General features: G+C 48.3%; 1 protein-coding gene across 1 annotated transcript in view; it reads right to left on the bottom strand.

Annotated features, from left to right (window-relative positions):
• LOC124798075 (nicalin) overlaps positions 1 to 18,982 on the bottom strand; it is a 123,063-nt gene that overhangs the window by 75,928 nt on the left and 28,153 nt on the right. The window lies entirely within an intron of this gene.

The raw sequence follows: 18,982 nt of genomic DNA, 5'->3' as shown, positions 1-18,982 counted from the left end.
CTTTGAGAAGACATTCAACCTCATCAACGTGTCTACAAAACCATGTAATAATGTGAGTATAGTGCAAATTTCATTAAATTAAGCTTTCACTGCAGGTGCTTCATCACAGGTCCTGATCAACGGACACTTGAGCAGGCCTTTTAAAACTGAGTATCCCATCCAGAAAGTATGCCTACTCTCAATCGCTACGTATGGCGTGGCTGCAGAGTGCCACTCAATAAACATCATGGCTGCAAGATTTCATGTGGCCTTTGGAAATGTCAGGAAATGCTACATAGCACACACTGCTGGCATATGTATTTCTGCATCATCACTGGAAGATCTCATTTTGGTGGACATCGTCAATTATTTTATTATGGTGAGTGCTCAGTTAAATACAAGAAAAACCTCCCTACTAAACATCGGTAGCAGCGTTGGTGATGAAGGACAGTACGATTGGAATTAATAAAGCCCCACTGCCACAAAACTCTCGATACACATATGAAAGCCATGCCTGACAATATGTCAACATGAAATTGGACAGATATGACAAACAAAATTAGAGTCAGCATCAAATTCACTGCGACAGACAACTGAACTCACTGCAAAAAGTTGGTTGGTTGCTTGTTTGAGGTTTACGGGACCAAACAGCAAGGTCATCAGTCCCTTGTTTCATATGTGGTCCATTCCGCCAATGTGACATCTCAGGAAAGTCAGAACAATAAAAGGGAAAAGGCCAAAAACATAAAGGGGCAGTCATGTTGTCAATGGCAAAAACAAAACGAGGGAAGTCAGCAAGAGAACGAACCCAACGCTATGCTGAACCAGCATAGGCAAGACCACCTGTGACTTAAAAGGTACAACCGCTAGAATGTAGAAGTATGTATGGGAAAAGGAGACTAACCAATCCTTTAAAAAAAGGGGGGGGGGGGGGTAAAAACAGAGTAAAAGGGGAAGAAAAGCGGATCTCCGTCAGGGAGGTGAGTCGGAAATCTCCAAACACGGCTTACAGCGGGAGATGCCCAAACACTCACCGCCCTGCCCCAACACCAGAGAGAGATTAAAAACCTTAAAGCTGAGAATAAAAACCACTTTCCCGGAGGAAACCGAGAACCATAGAGACCATCCGGGAATCGTCAGCCAACATCAAAGGTAAAGTGTGGGGGAGTCTGTACTTAGTCTGCAAAGCCAAAAGAAGGGGGCATTCAACCAAAATGTGGGCTACTGACTGGAAGGCTCCACAACCACGAAGTGGGGGTGGCTCATCACGCAAAAGAAAACCATGGGTCAGCCTGGTATGGCCAATGTGGAGACGACACAGTGTGGTTGAGTCCTTTCGGGAGAGGCGAAAAGAAGAACGCCACGGGCCTGGTGTCACCTGAATCGCACGAAGTTTATTAGACAGGAGAGTAGCCTCCAAGAATTGGCCCATGACCGTGCGAAGTGGGATTTGATGTGAAGCCGTAAATCCGCTGCAGGAGGGGTTACAGAAAACGGGGGTAAGTGACTGCTCCCCCAGCCAAACGATCAGCGAGCTCATTACCCGGGATACCCACATGGCCAGGGACCCAAAGGAAGTCAATGGAACAAGCAGCACGGTGAATATCAGCAAGATGGTCATGGATGGCAGAGACCAAGGGATGGCATGAAAAACACTGGTCAATAGCCAGAAGGCTATCGTACATAACATCGAGTCCGTACATAACAAAACGCGGTTGTGTTGGGACTGTTTAATAAAGGTAAGGGCCTGGGAAATTGCCATCAGTTCCGCAGTAAACACCCCACATGTAGGTGGCAGCAGATGATTTTCTGTTCCGACAGAGGACGTGAAGGCATACCCCACATGATCAGCAGATTTAGAGCCATCAGTGTAAAAAACAACAGCATCCCGAAACTCCCATGAAATTTGGCGGAAAAAGGAATGGAACACCACCGGTGAGGATGGAATCTTTTGGACCTCGGCGGAGATCCATCCGAATTCGAGGCCGAGGAACTAACCAAGGGGGGGTGGAGGGGAGGGAGAGAGGAAGGCAGGACAAAGAAGGAAGCTGAAAATCACGACAAAGAGATGCAAGGCGGAGCCCAACCGGTAAACCCGCCCGAGGGTGGGAGTCGGGTGGGTGACGTCCATGGTCTGGGAACAGGATAGAATAGAAAGAATGAGTGGGAGAGGAACGGATAGCGAGCGCATAAGACACCAGAAGCTGGGACCGCCGAACAGAAAGGGGAGGGGGGGATCCCAGCTCCAACCAGGACACTATCAACATGGCTAGTAGGGAAGGCACCAGTGGCCAAACTGATACCACGATGGTGGACTGGATTCAGCACGTGCAGTGTGGAAGGAGCAGCTGAACCATAAACTTGACAACCATAGTCCAAGCGAGACAGAACTAGAGCACGATAAAGACAGAGAAGGAGGGAATGGTCCGCATCCCAAGAAGAGTGGGCAAGGAAGCGAAGGACATTGAGTTTACGGAAACATCCTACCTTCAGATGTCGGATATGGGGCAGCTAAGTGAGCTTGTTGTCAAAAAGAAGACCCAGGAAACGAAACTGCGGGACCACAGGCAATCGTTGGGCATCGAGATAGAGCTCTGGATCAGGGTGGATCGTAGTACGGCGACAGAAGTGGACCACCCGCGATTTTAGAGGAGAGAATCGAAACCCATGTGAGAGGGTCCATGCAGAGGCACGCCGTATAGCTCCCTGGAGCTGCCACTCTGCAGATGCCATCGAAGAGGAACCAACCCAAATGCAGAAATCATCCACATACAAGGCAGGGGCAACCAAAGGACCGACAGAGGCTACAAGTCCATCAATAGCAATGAGGAAAAGAAGGACGCTCAAGACAGAACCCTGTGGGATGCCCGTCTCCTGGGTCCGTGGAGAACTAAAAACAGTACCAACTCGAACACTGAATGATCGATGGAACAGGAACTGGTGGATAAAAATCGGGAGTGGGCCCTGAAGACCCCACTGATGAAGGGTAAGTAAGATGTGATGGCGCCAGGCCGTGTCATAGGCCTTGCGAAGGTCAAAAAACACTGCAACCAAATGGCGGCGCTGGGAAAAAGCCTGCCGAACTGCGGATTCCAAGCGAAGTAAATGAACGATTGGAGACCGTCCCTCTCGAAAGCCACACTGGTAAGGGGACAATAGATCCCGAGATTCGAGGACCCAATTGAGCCGACGGGCTACCATCCGTTCAAGTAACCTACAAACAACATTGGTCAAACTAATTGGCCGATAGCTGTCAACAGATAGGGGGATCTTACCAGGCTTAAGGACAGGAACCACGATGCTATCCCTCCACTGAGAAGGGAAGTCACCCTGGAGCCAGATACGGTTAAACACCTGAAGAAGATGTTGCCGTTGTGGAGCACTGAGATGTTGAAGGAGCTGGTTATGAATGGAATCTGGGCCAGGGGCCGTATCATGAGAAGAAGATAGAGCAGAAAGAAATTCCCATTCAGTAAAAGGTTCGTTGTAAGATTCTGACTCACAAGGGGTAAAACATAAGGTGGAAGCTTCAGCCCGCTGTTTCTGGTGAAGGAAACCAGCTGGATAGGAGGCTGATGCTGAGGCCACTGCAAAATGGGTCGCAAGATGTTCTGCAAGAACTAATGGGTCCGTACAAAGGCCATCTGGGAGGTGAAGGCCTGGGAGGGTGGACTGCCGATGGCAACCTTAGAGAGAGCGAAGTGTAGCCCATACCCGTGACAGAAGGACAGTAGAACCAAGGGAAGAAATGAATCATTCCCAACATATCCGCTTGCTCTGTTTGATTAAATAACGGGCTTTAGCGCGGAGGCGTTTAAAGGTAGTAAGGCTGGATACGGATGGGTGCCTCTTAAAGTGTTGCAAAGCTCGACGGCGATCACGGATGGCAATGGCAATGGCTGTACTCCACCATGGGACTTGCCGGCGACGAAATGGTCCAGATGAGCATGGGACAGCACGGTTAGCAGCACGAACAATCCATCAATACAACCCGACAAAGAGGGAGAAAACACGACCTGTGCAGTGTATAGAGGCCAATCGGCGCGTTGGAAAGACCAACGAGGTTACCTGTCCATCTGGGAGTGGGAAGGGAGTGAGATAATCAACGGGAAATGGTCGCTATCACAAAGCTCGACGTGTGGCGACCAGTGCTTTTTTTTTTTTTTTTTTTTTTTTTTTTTTTTTGTGGTTTTAGGGCGCACAACTTCAATGGTCATTAGCGCCCTGACTACATTAAGAATGCACCGCGAGGCACAAGTTTAAAACAACAACTAAAAGGGAAAACACGATAAAAGACAGACTGACAGGCATAGGATTAAAAAACAGCATCATCAAATGTCCTTAGAGAGGTTTGTCAAATTGATAAAACGAAGAACGCGAGCAGCTGCTCGTGGGTCATCCGCTAAAATGGCATCTAGACTACATGGCAGGCCAAGATCAAGACGCAGTGTGTTAAAATCCGGACAGGACGTTAAAATGTGGCGGACCGTCAGCAATTGCCCACATGGGCAGAACGGTGCCGGCGCAGCCGTCAGCAGATGGCGATGGCTGAACCGGCAGTGTCCAATGCGTAACCGGGCCAAAACGACCTCCTCCCGCCGAGAAGGGCGGGAGGAGGACGTCCAAGCCGCGGGAAGAGGTTTCAAGGCCAGAAGCTTGTTGTCTGTAAGTGCAGCCCAATCGGCATGCCACAGCGATAAAATGCGCCGACAAATTACCCTGCTACAATCCAACGAAGGGACACAACAAGAAGCTGTCCGAGGCTGGAGGACTGCAGCCTTGGCCGCGGCATCTGCAGCTTCATTCCCAGGGATACCGACATGGCCAGGAACCCACATAAAGCTAACCGGAGAACCGACGTCCACCAGCTGCTGAAGAGAGAGTTGGATCCGGTGCACGAAAGGGTGAACCGGATACGGATCACTGAGGCTCTGGATGGCGCTCAGGGAATCGGAGCAGATGACATAAGCAGAATGTCGGTGGCGGCAGATGTAAAGAACAGCCTGGTAGAGGGCAAAGAGCTCAGCTGTGAAGACCAAACAATGGCCATGGAGCCGGTATTTGAAACTTTGTGCCCCGACAATAAAGGAACACCTGACCCCGTCATTGGTCTTTGAGCCATCTGTATAAATGAAGGTCATATTAATGAACTTCGAACGAAGTTCAACAAAACGGGAGTGGTAGACCGAACCGGGGGTAACCTCTTTTGGGAGCGAGCTGAGGTCAAGGTGAACGCGGACTTGAGCCTGGAGCCAAGGTGGCGTGTGGCTCTTGCCCACTCGAAAGGTTGCAGGGAGTGAAAAATTAAGGTGTTGAAGGAGGCGATGAAAGAGAACTCCAGGGGGTAGCAGGGCAGAGACATACAACCCGTATTGACGGTCGAGAGAGTCGTCAAAAAAGGAACGATAAGACGGGTGGTCGGGCATTGACAGTAGCCGACAGGCATACCGACAAAGCAGTATATCGCGCCGGTAGGTGAGTGGCAATTCGCCAGCGTCAGCATGAAGACTCTCTACGGGACTAGTATAAAACGCTCCGATCGCAAGTCGTAAACCCCGATGTTGTATGGAGTTGAGGCGGCGTAAGATGGATGGCCGTGCAGAGGAGTATACGAAGCTCCCATAATCCAGCTTGGAGCGGACGATCGACCGATATAGACGAAGTAGGACGGTTCGATCCGCTCCCCACGACATACCACTGAGAACACGGAGGACATTTAAAGAACGGGTACAACGGGCAGCCAAATATGACATGTGGAGACCAGCTAAGTTTCCTGTCAAATGTAACACCTAAAAATTTTGTTGTCTCCACGATTGGGAGAGCAACGGGACCAAGTCGTAAGGAAGGTGGGAGAAATTCTTTGTAGCGCCAGAACTTAATACAGACCGACTTCTCGGCAGAAAAACGGAAGCCATTGGCGACACTCCAGGAGTAAAGACGGTCAAGAGAACGCTGAAGACAGCGCTCCAGGACACGTGTACACTGCGCGCTGCAATAGATGGTAAAATCGTCCACAAAAAGGGAGCCTGATACATCAGCTGGGAGGCAATCCATTATTGGATTGATCGCGATGGCGAAGAGAGCGACGCTCAAAACTGAGCCCTGTGGCACCCCATTCTCCTGGTGAAAGGTGTCTGACGGGACAGAACCCACACGTACCCTGAACTGTCGATCCATTAAAAAGGAACGAATAAAAAGAGGGAGGCGACCGCGAAGACCCCATGTATGCATGGTGCGGAGAATGCCCGCCCTCCAACAGGTGTCGTAAGCCTTCTCCAAATCAAAGAACACAGCCGCGGTTGGGCACTTCCGCAAGAAGTTATTCATAATGAAGGTCGACAAGGTAACCAGATGGTCAACAGCAGAGCGGCGCCTACGAAATCCACATTGTACATTGGTAAGTAGGCGTCGAGACTCGAGCAGCCAAACCAAATGAGAGTTAACCATTCGCTCCATCACTTTACAGACACAGCTGGTAAGCGAGATGGGTTGATAACTGGAAGGCAAGTGCTTGTCCTTCCCCGGTTTAGGAATCGGGACAACAATAGACTCGCGCCAGCATGCGGGAACATGTCCCTCAGTCCAGATGCGATTGTAAGTACGAAGAAGAAAACCTTTACCCGCAGGAAGAAGGTTCTTCAGCATCTGAATATGAATAGAATCAGGCCCTGGAGCGGAGGACCGTGACCGGGCAAGTGCGTTTTCGAGTTCCCGCATGGTGAATGGGGCATTATAACTTTCACGATTCGAGGAGCGGAAGTTAGGTGGCCTAGCCTCGTCTGCCTGTTTTCGGGGGAGGAAGGCAGGGTGGTAATGAGTGGAGCTCGAAACCTCTGCGAAAAAGCGGCCGAAGGCATTGGAGACATCCTCTGGGGCCACAAGGACGTCATTCGCGACCATCAAGCCAGAAACTGGTGAGTGGACCCTAGTGCCAGATAGCCGGCGCAGGCTACCCCAGACCACAGAAGAAGGAGTAAAACTGTTGAAGGTGCTTGTGAAAGCAGCCCAGCTGGCTTTCTTGCTTTCTTTAATAATACGACGACACTGTGCACGTAATCGTTTATAAGTGAAACAATTCGCCACTGTAGGGTGGCGTTTAAAGGTGCGTAAAGCACGTCGACGAGCACGTAAAGCGTCTCTACATGCTGTGGTCCACCAGGGGACCGGTACGCGACGTGGAGAAGAAGTAGGGTGAGGGATGGAATATTCAGCAGCAGCGAGAATGACTTCCGTGCAGCTTGTGAAGGTTTGATCCTGAAAGGTCGCCCTGGAAGAGAAGAGCCCCCAGTCTGCTTTGGAGATGTTCCAACTAGATGAGCACGGGGAGGGGTATGCTGCAGGAGATGGATAACACACGGGAAGTGGTCACTCGAATATGTATCAGAAAGTGCATACCACTCAAACCGGCGTGCAAGTTGGGTAGTACATATAGAGAGGTCTAAATGGGAATAGGTGTGAGATGTGTCCGAAAGAAAAGTAGGGGCGCCAGTATTGAGGCAGACAAGATTGAGCTGGTTGAAAAGGTCTGCTAACAGGGAGCCCCTCGGGCAGGATGCCGGAGAGCCCCAAAGGGGATGGTGGGCATTGAAGTCTCCAGTTAACAAAAATGGGGCAGGTAGCTGAGCAATAAGCTGCATCACGTCTGCCCTGGTAACGGCAGATGACGATGGAGTGTAGACGGTACAAATGGAAAATGTAAAAGCGGGGAGAGTAATGCGGGTGGCAACTGCCTGCAGGCCGGTGTGCAATGTGATGGGATCGTAGTAAATATCATCCCGGACCAGCAACATAAACCCTCCATGAGCCGGAATACCTACCACAGGGGGTAGGTCAAAACGCACAGAGGTGTAGTGTGCCAAGGCAATTTGATCGCATGGGCGTAGCTTCGTTTCCTGGAGGGCTACGACGAGCAGACGGTGCAAGCGGAGCAGCAACTTCAAGTCCTCTCGGTTGGAGCGAATGCTGCGAATATTCCAGTGAATAAGTGCCATCGTAAGAAGAAAAGGAAGATGAAAGAAGGGGTCACCTCGAAGGCTGCTGAGGGCCTGGCTTCGAGCGAGCACTGCCGCCGCTATCAGTAGGCGGACAGTCATCGTCCATTGGGTCTATAAGTTCATCGGCCATCTTGGTAAGATGGCCGGGAGGGGGAGCTTCCTCCGCCGGTGAACGGCCAGATGTTCGGCTACCAGCGGTGCGGCCAGGCGAAACGGATGACGGCCTGGGGCGGCAACCGCTGGGTGGCGCAGGAGAAGAAATGTGCCGTGGCGGAGAAGGAGAACTTTGCTTCCTATGAGCCTTCTTGGAAGGTCATTTGGTGGAAGTACTGGTCGAAGGCTGGGAGGTTGAGGTACGTAGGAAGTCTGCACGGGACGGTTCCTTCTTGAAGGCCCGTGCATCTGACATCTGGGTCTTCATCTTAGCAGAAGCTGATGAAGGGGCTGGTGTCTGTGGGGTGATGGGAGGAAGAGGAGACGTCGACCGCGCGATCTTAGCACTGGCCGAACGGACGACCGTGGTGCTGAAGGTCAGATCGCATGTCTGGGTTGCCACCTCCCTGGTAGTCCGAGGAGAGGCGAGGACAGTACTGTATTTCCCCGCTGGGAGCAGCGTGAGCTTCCTACTAGCCAATAGCTTGCGAGCAGCTGAGGTGGACACTTTCTCTTTGACCCAAATTTCTTGGATACAGCGTTCTTCCTTATAGACAGGACAGTCGCGGGAGGATGCGGCATGGTCACCCTGACAGTTCACACAACGAGACGGAGGTGGACAGTCACCCTCATGGGCATCCCTGCCACAAGTGACACATTTAGCCGCATTGGAACAAGATTGTCGAGTGTGATTGAAACGCTGACACTGGTAGCAGCGCGTAGGTGTCGGGACATAGGGGCGAACAGAAATAACCTCGTAGCCCGCCTTGATGCGCGATGGCAGCTTAACACTATCAAAGGTCAAGAAAAGTGTCCGGGTTGGTACAAGGTCATTGTTGACCTTTTTCATGACCCTATGGACAGCCGTCACGCCCTGCTCAGCGAGGAAAGATTGAATCTCCTCGTCAGTCAATCCGTCGAGGGATTTAGTATAGACCACACCACGAGACGAATTCAAAGTTTGGTGAGCCTCCACCCGGACAGGGAACGTGTACAGGAGTGTGGCCCGAAGCAGTTTTTGTGCCTGAAAGGCGCTCTCAGTTTCTAGTAATAAGGTACTGTTACGCAACCTGGTACAAGATTTGACAGATCCGGCTATGGCATCTGCGCCCTTCTGGATAATGAAAGGGTTGACAGAGGAAAAATCCTTTCCGTCCTCAGATCGAGAAACGACGAGGAACTGTGGGGCAGGCGGTAGTACTTTTGTCACTGGTGGCTGGTCATGTTTCCGTTTTTGGGCAGAAGTCGAGAGAGATGGAGTGAAATCCATTGCGGAGGAATCCCCCATGAACGCCAGCGTCTCCGATGGCGCGCTGCTTCCTTGTGGGGACCCTCTCAGAGGGCACTCCCGCCTTAGGTGAATGTTTACACCTCAGGTCACACCTCCCGAGAAACAGACAGAGGGACCAATCGGCATGGTCAGAAGGTATCAGCTCAGGCAATCACCCCTCCCTGGGCCTGGCCTTTACCAGGGGGTACGTGCGTGCCTTACATGTCTACCCAGGGCGTGGAATTACACGTTACCCCGTCACCGGCTACGCGTGCGAACGCGTGGGTCGGCCTTCAGGCACACACAGGGAGGAAGGAAGAAGAGGAAAAGGAAGAGAGAGAGGGAGAGAGAGGGCAGACTGTCTCAAACGCCGAGGCGGAGACCAGAGAAGGCAAGGAGAAGAAGGCAATGAGAAGGCAAGGAGAAGAAGGCAATGAGAAGGCAAGGAGAAGAAGGCAATGAGAAGGCAAGGAGATAAAGGCAAGGGAAAGAGTAAGGAAGACAGTGAGGTGGAGAAGAGCAAAGAAAGGAACCAACCAAAGGAAGGAAGAAACGAGAAGTGAAAAAGGAAAATGACCGCAAATAGAGGTCGTGGAACCGTCCGTCTCCGGACGCAGGCGCTAACTACCCCCTTGAGGGGGAGGGACTCCTTTTAGTCGCCTCTTACGACAGGCAGGAATACCTCGGGCCTATTCTAATCCCCGGACCCGCAGGGGGGGCGACCAGTATAATGAAGGGAGGAGAGAGGGAGAAGAAAGAGAAAGATCAATGGCAGAAAAGGTACCATGACCGGCACTGAAATGAGTAGGGGAGCCATCATTAAGAACGCACAAGTCGTGGTCTGCAATAAACTTGTCTATAAGAAGACCTCGTCTAGATGGAAAGGCACTGCCCCACAAGGGATGATGAGCATTAAAATCTCCAAGGAGAAGGAAGTTGCTGAAGAAGGGCAGTTAAGGCAGCAGGTGTAAGAGTCCTGTCAGGAGGGAGATAAAGATTGCAAACTGTGACCACAGAGTCTAGGTGGACCCTAACAGCAACCGCTTCCAATGTAGTTTGAAGAGGAATCCACATGCTAGCAATGTCTGTACGGACCAACATACAAACGCCACCAGAAGCCCGCAGGGGTCCGACCCCATTTCGACAGAAAACACGGAACCCACGGAGAATCAGTAAAATGAGATTCCTGGAGAACCACACAAGCTGCAGAGTAAGACGAAAGGAGGGATTTCAATTCCGGAAGGTGACGATAGTATCCATTACAAATCCATTGGAGAACCACAGAACGATGATTTAAATGGGGGCTGAACACGCTAAAGCCAGTCATACCGCCGGGTCCCCACCCATCACCGACAAGGAGGGGGCAACATCCATGAATGACAGGTCAGAATCCATTTGTGAAGTTGGGGAAGGGACCTCTGGTGACACCAGAAGCTCTTTGTCCCGCGACTTATGTTTCTTCTTCTTTTCAGGCTGAGATGGAGGAGGGCTGTGTGGCATAAAGGAGCCAGCTGCAGCAATATCAGGAACAGAAAGAGACCGGGTGACCTGGGGGCCGACAGACCGCGGCTCTCGCAGTTGTCGCGTGGCAGCAGACCTTCGGTCTGGAAGGTGCCAGGAAGGGGCATACTGGGAGAGGCACCCTGGACCGGCAGACGCCGAAGGAGTGGGACATTTCTCCGGCTGGGGAGGGGGAGCAGTGCCCAGAGGAGAAGGTGTGGGAGCCGCAGGGGAGAGGGGAGGAGAGGGGTCCGTGATGGGGGTAAGGGAGGGGGAGGAACGGGTGAAGATGTAACCAAAACATAACTAGATGTCATGGACACAGGGTGAAGGTGTGTATATTTCTTACGGGCCTCTGTGTAGGTTAAACGATTGAGGGACTTATACTCCTGTATCTTCTTTTCCTTATTATATACTGAGCAATCTGGTGAACGTGGAGAATGACTACCATGACAATTTACACACACAGGAGCGGGAACACAGGGACTCCCCCCATGGAGTGGACATCCACAGTCACCACAGAGAGGGGCCTGTGAACAGCAGGAAGACGTGTCCAAAGCGCAAGCACTTAAAACACCTCATAGGAGGTGGGATGTACGGCTTCACATCACATCGATAAACCATAATCTTAACTTTCTCAGGGTGGGTATCCCTTTCAAACGCCAGGATAAAGGCACCAGTATCAATGTGATTGTCTTTAGGACCCTTCTGAACACGCCGAACAAAGTGAACACCCAACCGTCCGAGATTGTCCCGAAGTTCCTCATCAGTTTGAAGGATGAGGTCCCCGTGAAAAATCACACCTTGTACCGTATTTAGAGACTGATGGTGGATAATGGACACAGGAATTGTGCAATGATGGGTACAGGCACGAAGGGCCGCAGATTGGGCACCTGAAGCAGTTTGATCAGCAACGAACCCGACCGCATCTTGCTCAGGGAGTCCACTTCGCCAAACTTGTCTTCAATGTGTTCCACAAAAAATAAAGGTTTGGTATGGGTGAAAGTATCTCCATCAGTCCTGGTGCAAACTAGGTAACAGGGGAAAGGTTTCGCCCCTACACGACGGGCGTGACCCTCTTCCCAGGGGGTAGCCATGGAAGGGAAGGCCGAAGGGGCAAGAGAAGCAGCACTTGAAGAATCAGTTCCACGCAGAGAGCCGGCCGCAGAAGAATGGCCAGAGTTCTGGACCCGTATGGGTTTCATTTGCATAGTGTCCGCCCTGATACCACCCACTCCGATCAGGGGCTCTCCTCACGGGCGCCACCCAGTCACAGCAAGGGCCGTCTGGCACGGCGGCCATTGCCGGGAGTTCCGATGCTCCAGGATGACGAGCAACCACTCCAAGGCACGCATGAGGAGGTCACAGCTCAGGTATCAGAAGTGTGATCCCTGTGTGTTCAGGGGGGCTCAGCCAAAAGGGTACATGGCGATCCCACCACACGGGCTGGCTACCGTGCTGGCTATGCACCCTAGCATCAGACAACGACGTGAAAGAAAAGGTGGAATGCACTAGGAGGGCGCACGTCGGAGACACTAGGTAAGGTGCTCTTCCCCAAATGGCTCACACTACAGAGGAGAAATTTTGGAATGGAGGTCAAACCCCAGAGGAGGACCAAGGAATGCCAAAAGGAGGAGATGATTACGCAACAAAGCTGAATTGTAAAACCAACAGAACCAGGAGGATAGCGGGGCCAACATAAGCAAGGACACCAAGAGAGGGAGAGGAGAGGGCGACGGGAAAGGAGCAAGGAGGGGAAAGGAGGGGAAGGGAAAGGAAATGCAGCCCTGGAGAGAAAGAAGGCTGCAATAGCTCGGGGCCCCGTGCTTGCCAAGCACGTATCCACAAAAGAGTTGTGGACCCCCTGGGGGGACTGCAAAAAGTGCAAACAGTAAAAGTCTCACTATTAAGTAATCCGAATTACTTGGCACAGATACTTCCAGCCTCTATTGCCATAGCAAATAACATTTAACAAGCACATGCTGGTATATGACAAGGGGAAATATTTTTAACATGAGTTAAATATCTTAACACTGCCTACAACTAGTGGTGGTCCAAACCTCAGAGATTTATTACAAAAGTCCAAATCTCTTCAGATCAACCACAATACACAAAAGTACAGGGTAGGGAACCATAGTAATACAAAGACCTTAATCAACAGATAGGAGTCAGTCAGCATGGAGCCTTTGGGCAATGTAATAACAAGAACCTTAACATGTATAAATTGATTTTGTCAAATTCAGTTACATACACAAGACCCAAAATCTGCTGCATATCTTGAGAAACAAACAAACATATCTACGACTTTCTTAAATGAAGGACAGCAAGGAAAATCAACTAGAGAAAATTTACCCTCAGATAAAACAAGATATTATCGGAACAGTTTACACAGCAATTTTCTGTAAACCAATGTTAAAGCCATGTGGTACACAACTGTCCACAGAAAAATAGCAACCAACATAAACTTAGATAACATTCATGTAAGCACTATTTTCAAATGTGAAATGTGTGGTCGCTGACACGCTAACTCACAGGTTCACATGTGGAACCGTATCTTAGATTTAGTCTTATATCTGAAGGAAACTTGCAATCACAGATCGCACAAACCTAAATAGCATTGACAAATGGAAATAATAAGACCACAAAAGCTGCAAATACCCACAATCCAAATCAATGCAGCAATTCGGATGATCGGACACACTGATACTTACATAATTCACAATCAACCAGCCATTTTCAATTATTATTATTCACACACACAACAGAACAACAAACAATAAATTTCCATAAGAATTACGCAAAATTATTTGGCAACTGGCCATACACAAAGGTCACACCATCACAACTAAGAAAAGGATGAAGATGAAGAAGAAGAAGAAGAAGAAGAAGAAGGGGAAAGAAAAGAAGAGGAGGTGGAGGAGGAGGAGGAGGAGGAAGGAAGGAAGGAAGGAAGGAAGGAAGGAAGGAAGAAAGAAAGAAAGAATGGAAGCTGCAAATATGGTCGGTTATGAATGACGTGATTCAAAGTGTCGAGATTTCATTCATGTGACTGAAGAAATCCTAGCTACATTACAAGGTCAAATTTGTCTTATACTTCTAAATTTTTTTTTTGTTTCAATTTACCATTTACTAACTTGTGAAGTTATTATTAATACATTCACTAAAAAAAGAAAAACTATGGTTTTAGAGAATTCAGTGTAATTAATAGTAGCAACCTAATATTCCTGAAAAATTGGAAGAAACATAAACCGAAATGTTATTAAGTCCTTGAAATAAGACTGGTCCTAATTCATGGACTGTGAACAAATCAAGTGGTAGTGTGAGGGAAAACGTGTAGCACAGTCTAAGGAAGTTAGGCGGAGGTCCTGGTAGAGGGTCTTGAGGCATGTTTTGACTGGTCATCCTACCCAAGGGCAGTGTCAGGGTGTGTCTACCCCTTGTAAGAAAAAATGGATTTGATAAGCTGGATGATTAAGAACTGTCATATTGTGATTGCAAAGGTGAGCAAGAGTTGATTACCATCTGAACTTAAAAGGGAAGATCCCCACTTTGGCAAGGAGACCGTCTATGGGACTAGTTTGGAAGATGCCAGTGATCAGTCTTACTCCAGTGATGGACTGGGTCCAACAATTTCAAAGCCAAAAGTACCACTGAGCCATAAACCCAGCAACCATAGTCCAATTGGTGTGAGACCTGGTCTCTGTAAATATGCAAGAGAGTAGCATGACCCACACCTCAAGAGGTGTGGGAAAGGAAATACAGTATTAAGCCATTGCATGTAGCTAATCTTTAGTTGTTAAATGAGGCAGCCATGTAAACTTTTTATCAAACAGCAGCCACTAAAATCAGGACTGTGTAACAGAATCCAAGCACTGGGTACCGAAGTATAGTTATGGTGTCACTGTGGATCATAGTACCACTACAGAAACATAACTTGCATTTTCATGGAAGAGAACTGCAAGCCATGGGAAAGGGTCCAAATGGAGGTGCTTCAGATGGCACACTGAACTGGCATTCAACCAGGGTTATAGACTGAGGGCTATACCAACAGCAAAAGTCATCAACATAAAGTGGGGCCATTACCAGTAGTCCGATGGAGTCACTAGCCAACTGATGGTGATTGAGCCCCTTAGGATGCTGTTCTCTTGAATCCAAGGGGAGCTGAAGTACCATCTCTAATCCTGAAATAACAAGTCTGATAAAAACTGACATATAAAAATCAATCTGAGCCTCTAAGGTTTGAATTACGGACAATAGGTGTGTTGGTACCAAGGTGCAAGCACCTTATTTATGTCAAAGACTGCAGTTAGGTTCTGACATTTAGAATAAGCCTGTCAGATGGCTGTTTCCCACGCAATTAAAACAGTGGTTGTGGAGCATCCTCCCAGAAAACGCACTGTTAGGGACACAAAAGACCCTATGATTCATGGACCAGCATAATCCTTGACCTACCGACCTTTCAAGAATGTACAGAGCTTGTTGGTGTGGCTAACTAGCTGGGAGCTGTTGATGGACATTGTGTTTTTGCATGATGCAAGGAATGAGATACTGATACTGTCTTGCCATTGCAAAGGGAAGACATCTTTCAGCCGAATAGAGTGAAGATGTAAGTGGATGGAGTCTTTGAGTAACATTCAGGTGTTGGTTCATCTGCTTATCAACTGAAGCTGGGCCTGGGGAATATCATGTGATAAGTCAAAAGCCTTGAATAGCTCCCAGTCAGTAAATGTTTCATTATTCATTTCAGCTTGATTGGTGGGTGAAAGATAGGGAGATATCTCCATCTTGTCATTTGTGCATTTGAAAGGTAGCCAGATAAGAAGATGCCACCATCATAAAGTGGGTTCCAAGATGTTCAGCAAAAATTGAAACATTGGCACAGGTACCACCAAGAAGGAAGAGACCCAGAATAGTTGTTACTATTTGGTACACCAGATGACGACGGACCTCGGCTAAAACCTGGGATAAAGAGGCATACTTTCCCAAGGAAACATGGCACTCCCAACTTTTTTTTCTTACACTTTTAACTTGATAGCAAAACTTAGTGGGAATCCACACAAAAGTGGGAGGGTAGTCTACGATGGAGATCATCTGCGGCATTGCAGGATCCTTCAACAATCTGGAATAGCTGTCTATGGTCCACCATGGAACGGACCAGCAGCGGAGGTGGCCTTTATAAAGAATGGCATTTCCAGTGGCACAGGGATTGGGTCAAGAGAATTCGTCCAGAAGGTTGCCAAGGCAACCTGACAGCATGCAAAGGACAGCAGTGGTATACAACTGTCAACTGGTAATGACTGTAGCAAAGGAACAGGACTGGGGAAAGAGATCATACGATCGAGAGCTAATAAGGTGCTATGGATGGCACTGAAGTGAGTATGTGCACCACCATTAAGGAGACAGAAATCAAGATCAGAAAGAAGCTAGTCATTCAGGAGGCCTCAAGTGGTACTTACTCACATGGGGTACTACGCACTGAAATCCCTAAGTGCAGCAAAGTAGGGGAAGAGTAGTCAGATTAAATGATTACCTCAAGATAATTAGGTGTCCTGTCTTGAAAGAAATGTGACAAATTATGAGCACTGGGATTGTTTGCACGCTCGCTGCTGTCGCATCCAACTTTGCACAGGGGAGGGACAAAATTTGTGGGAATCAATGTCCAGACTCCTCCAGATGCTCTCTCGGGGCCAGTACAGCTCTGACAGAACTCATGGTAAGGTCTAAGAGTTGGGTTGAAAGGTCGTCAGTGGGGTGATTTTCTTGGAAAGCCACACAGATCACAGAACAAAAGGAAATTACCTGTTGCTCCAATAGATGACAGTGATATCACAATCTGACATATACAGCCGTAACACATGAAAGATACATGACTGATTATCCAATAAACGTAAAAGCAGTCTAATCTCACTGGTTCAGTGACATAAGCCACGACTTATCCATGAAGAAATACTTTTGAATACATCTATAATTGTAGGCATATATTTATATATTTATGTTATCTATTTTTATTATGGTAGACACTTACCTTCATGCGAAACCATTTTGTATCGAGTCTAATGATATGCACTGTCTAACACTTCACTTGATTTTTAGTAGACAAATAATTTCGTAAATGTGGTTACTTTTGCTTCAAAAGCGAATGTTTAAGATTATTGTCATTTGTTGCTCAGACTTAACAAAAGTTGTGGAACTGGTTTCTTCTGTGTTAAGAAACAGTTTTATTGCTTTTGACGTTTTTATCATCACATCTGTGTGGTTTTTCCCTTTAGCTACAGGTTATGGTGGCTAATTTGGTCCCTTGAATAATGCAGGTATTGCATTCCATGCAAGTTTCCTAAGGGCCACATTCAATTATTTGACTGGAAGCACAGTGAACAAAACTTGTTCTTCAGTACACATACGACATCTTTCTGCAAAAGGGCTGGTCTTTTGCTGTTTACTAGCCATTTTTGTTCTTAAAACAAAATTTTTCAGTAATTATCTGTAGATGACAAGGGCAAATGGTGGTGGTGGTGGTGGTGGTTGGTTTGTGGGCGCTCAACTGTGGGGTCATCAGCACCTGTACAAAGTTCCAATTTTTACACAGCCCAATTTTTGTACACAGTCCAGTCTAATCACTGTCACAAATGACGAGGACAATGATGATGATGACGATAACACAAACACCCAGTCCCCGGGCAGAGAGAATCCCAAACCCGGCCGGGAATCGAACCTAGAGACCCTGTGATCCAGAGATAGCAATGCTAGCCACGAGCTGCGGACAAGAGCAAATGGACTCCCCTTTAATGCACCATTTCATGCCTCCCAGGGTCCTTGCGGAACTAAAGGAAGACAAACGTAGTGGCATTTTTTAGTTATTGCTGATTTTTATGGCACTACATATGGTCCCTACTGTACAAACTACATTACAAATCAATATAAATGACACTATTTCCACTCATCTGATACTGTATTCAAACGTGCAGCTTACGTTCCACTCTGAGCACTGCTGTCACAGTGCATAGCAAAAATGAGTGTGAGTGTCATGACTGTGGCAATACCCACTCAAGCATTACATTCGGTGTGTCCTGGTCAGGTGTGAAGGGACCAAGAGGACCGGTTATGCCCCAGGATCACTGTTACTGGTGAGGAAGGAACATCAATATCTGATGTCATCTGGGTCACTGGAGTAGCCTTCTCCAGAGATTTTTCCTCCTTCCCTTTCACAATGTTTGGCAGTTTAGTCTCTTTTAAGATGTTATCCACTGTGGATGTAAGAACAGAAGAAGAGCAAGGCAGTCCTGCTTCCCACAAACCATGGCCCTTTCAGCCAATGGCTAGTGTCTGGTTTCTGATCTGTGGATTTCTGGGGAGAGGATTCTTGAGAGGTAGCCCTGTCGCCAGTAGGTGCCAAAGGATGATGTCACTTCTCCATCTGGCTGTAGGGAGTGTGGTTCACAAAAACGGTGCAACAGGAACCAACAGAGGGGAGGGCCTATCGCCCACATGGTTTATTCATGTGACTATTGGACGTCAATGTCAAGAGAGTAAATACACTAGGTACTGCTGAAAATTTGGCCACAGTAGTGGTCGAGGTCGATATTAATTGAGGCTGGATACAAAGATTTTTTTTTCTAAGCTTCAAAAATATAAGAGGCAATCTGTGACCTTCAGTTCAGGAATTTTGCAACCCTGAGTAGGCTGCACACTTCACAGATCAGGGAGGATGATCATTCCCACAAATTACACAGACAATCAGAAGCACATATGGTAAATTTTCTTGACGCGGCCAGCCAATCTCTGCTAATTGGGTAATATGTACATCAAGACGACATATGCATGAAGCATTGGAATTTAAAACACTGCCTCAGGGATGGGGAATGCTGTTTAAAATCACAGCAATAACATGCAACTTTGATATTTTCTGGAAGTGAATGCCCCTCAGAATTTAAGATGAATGTGCCACCATCTATCTTGTTGTCTGACAGGCATCAGTGTACATGACATACAAAGCAGATCCCTCACCTCTCTAAGTGTTTGCATACTTCTTTGCACATCTAGAGTGTTAAATCTCAGTGAAAATCCCTGTACCATGCTGAGTATCTTA

The sequence above is a fragment of the Schistocerca piceifrons genome, chromosome 5 (assembly GCF_021461385.2).
Source record: "Schistocerca piceifrons isolate TAMUIC-IGC-003096 chromosome 5, iqSchPice1.1, whole genome shotgun sequence".
Lineage (NCBI taxonomy): Eukaryota > Metazoa > Arthropoda > Insecta > Orthoptera > Acrididae > Schistocerca > Schistocerca piceifrons.
Note: the sequence above shows the minus strand (reverse complement) of the source record. Positions and strands in the feature narration are given on the sequence as shown.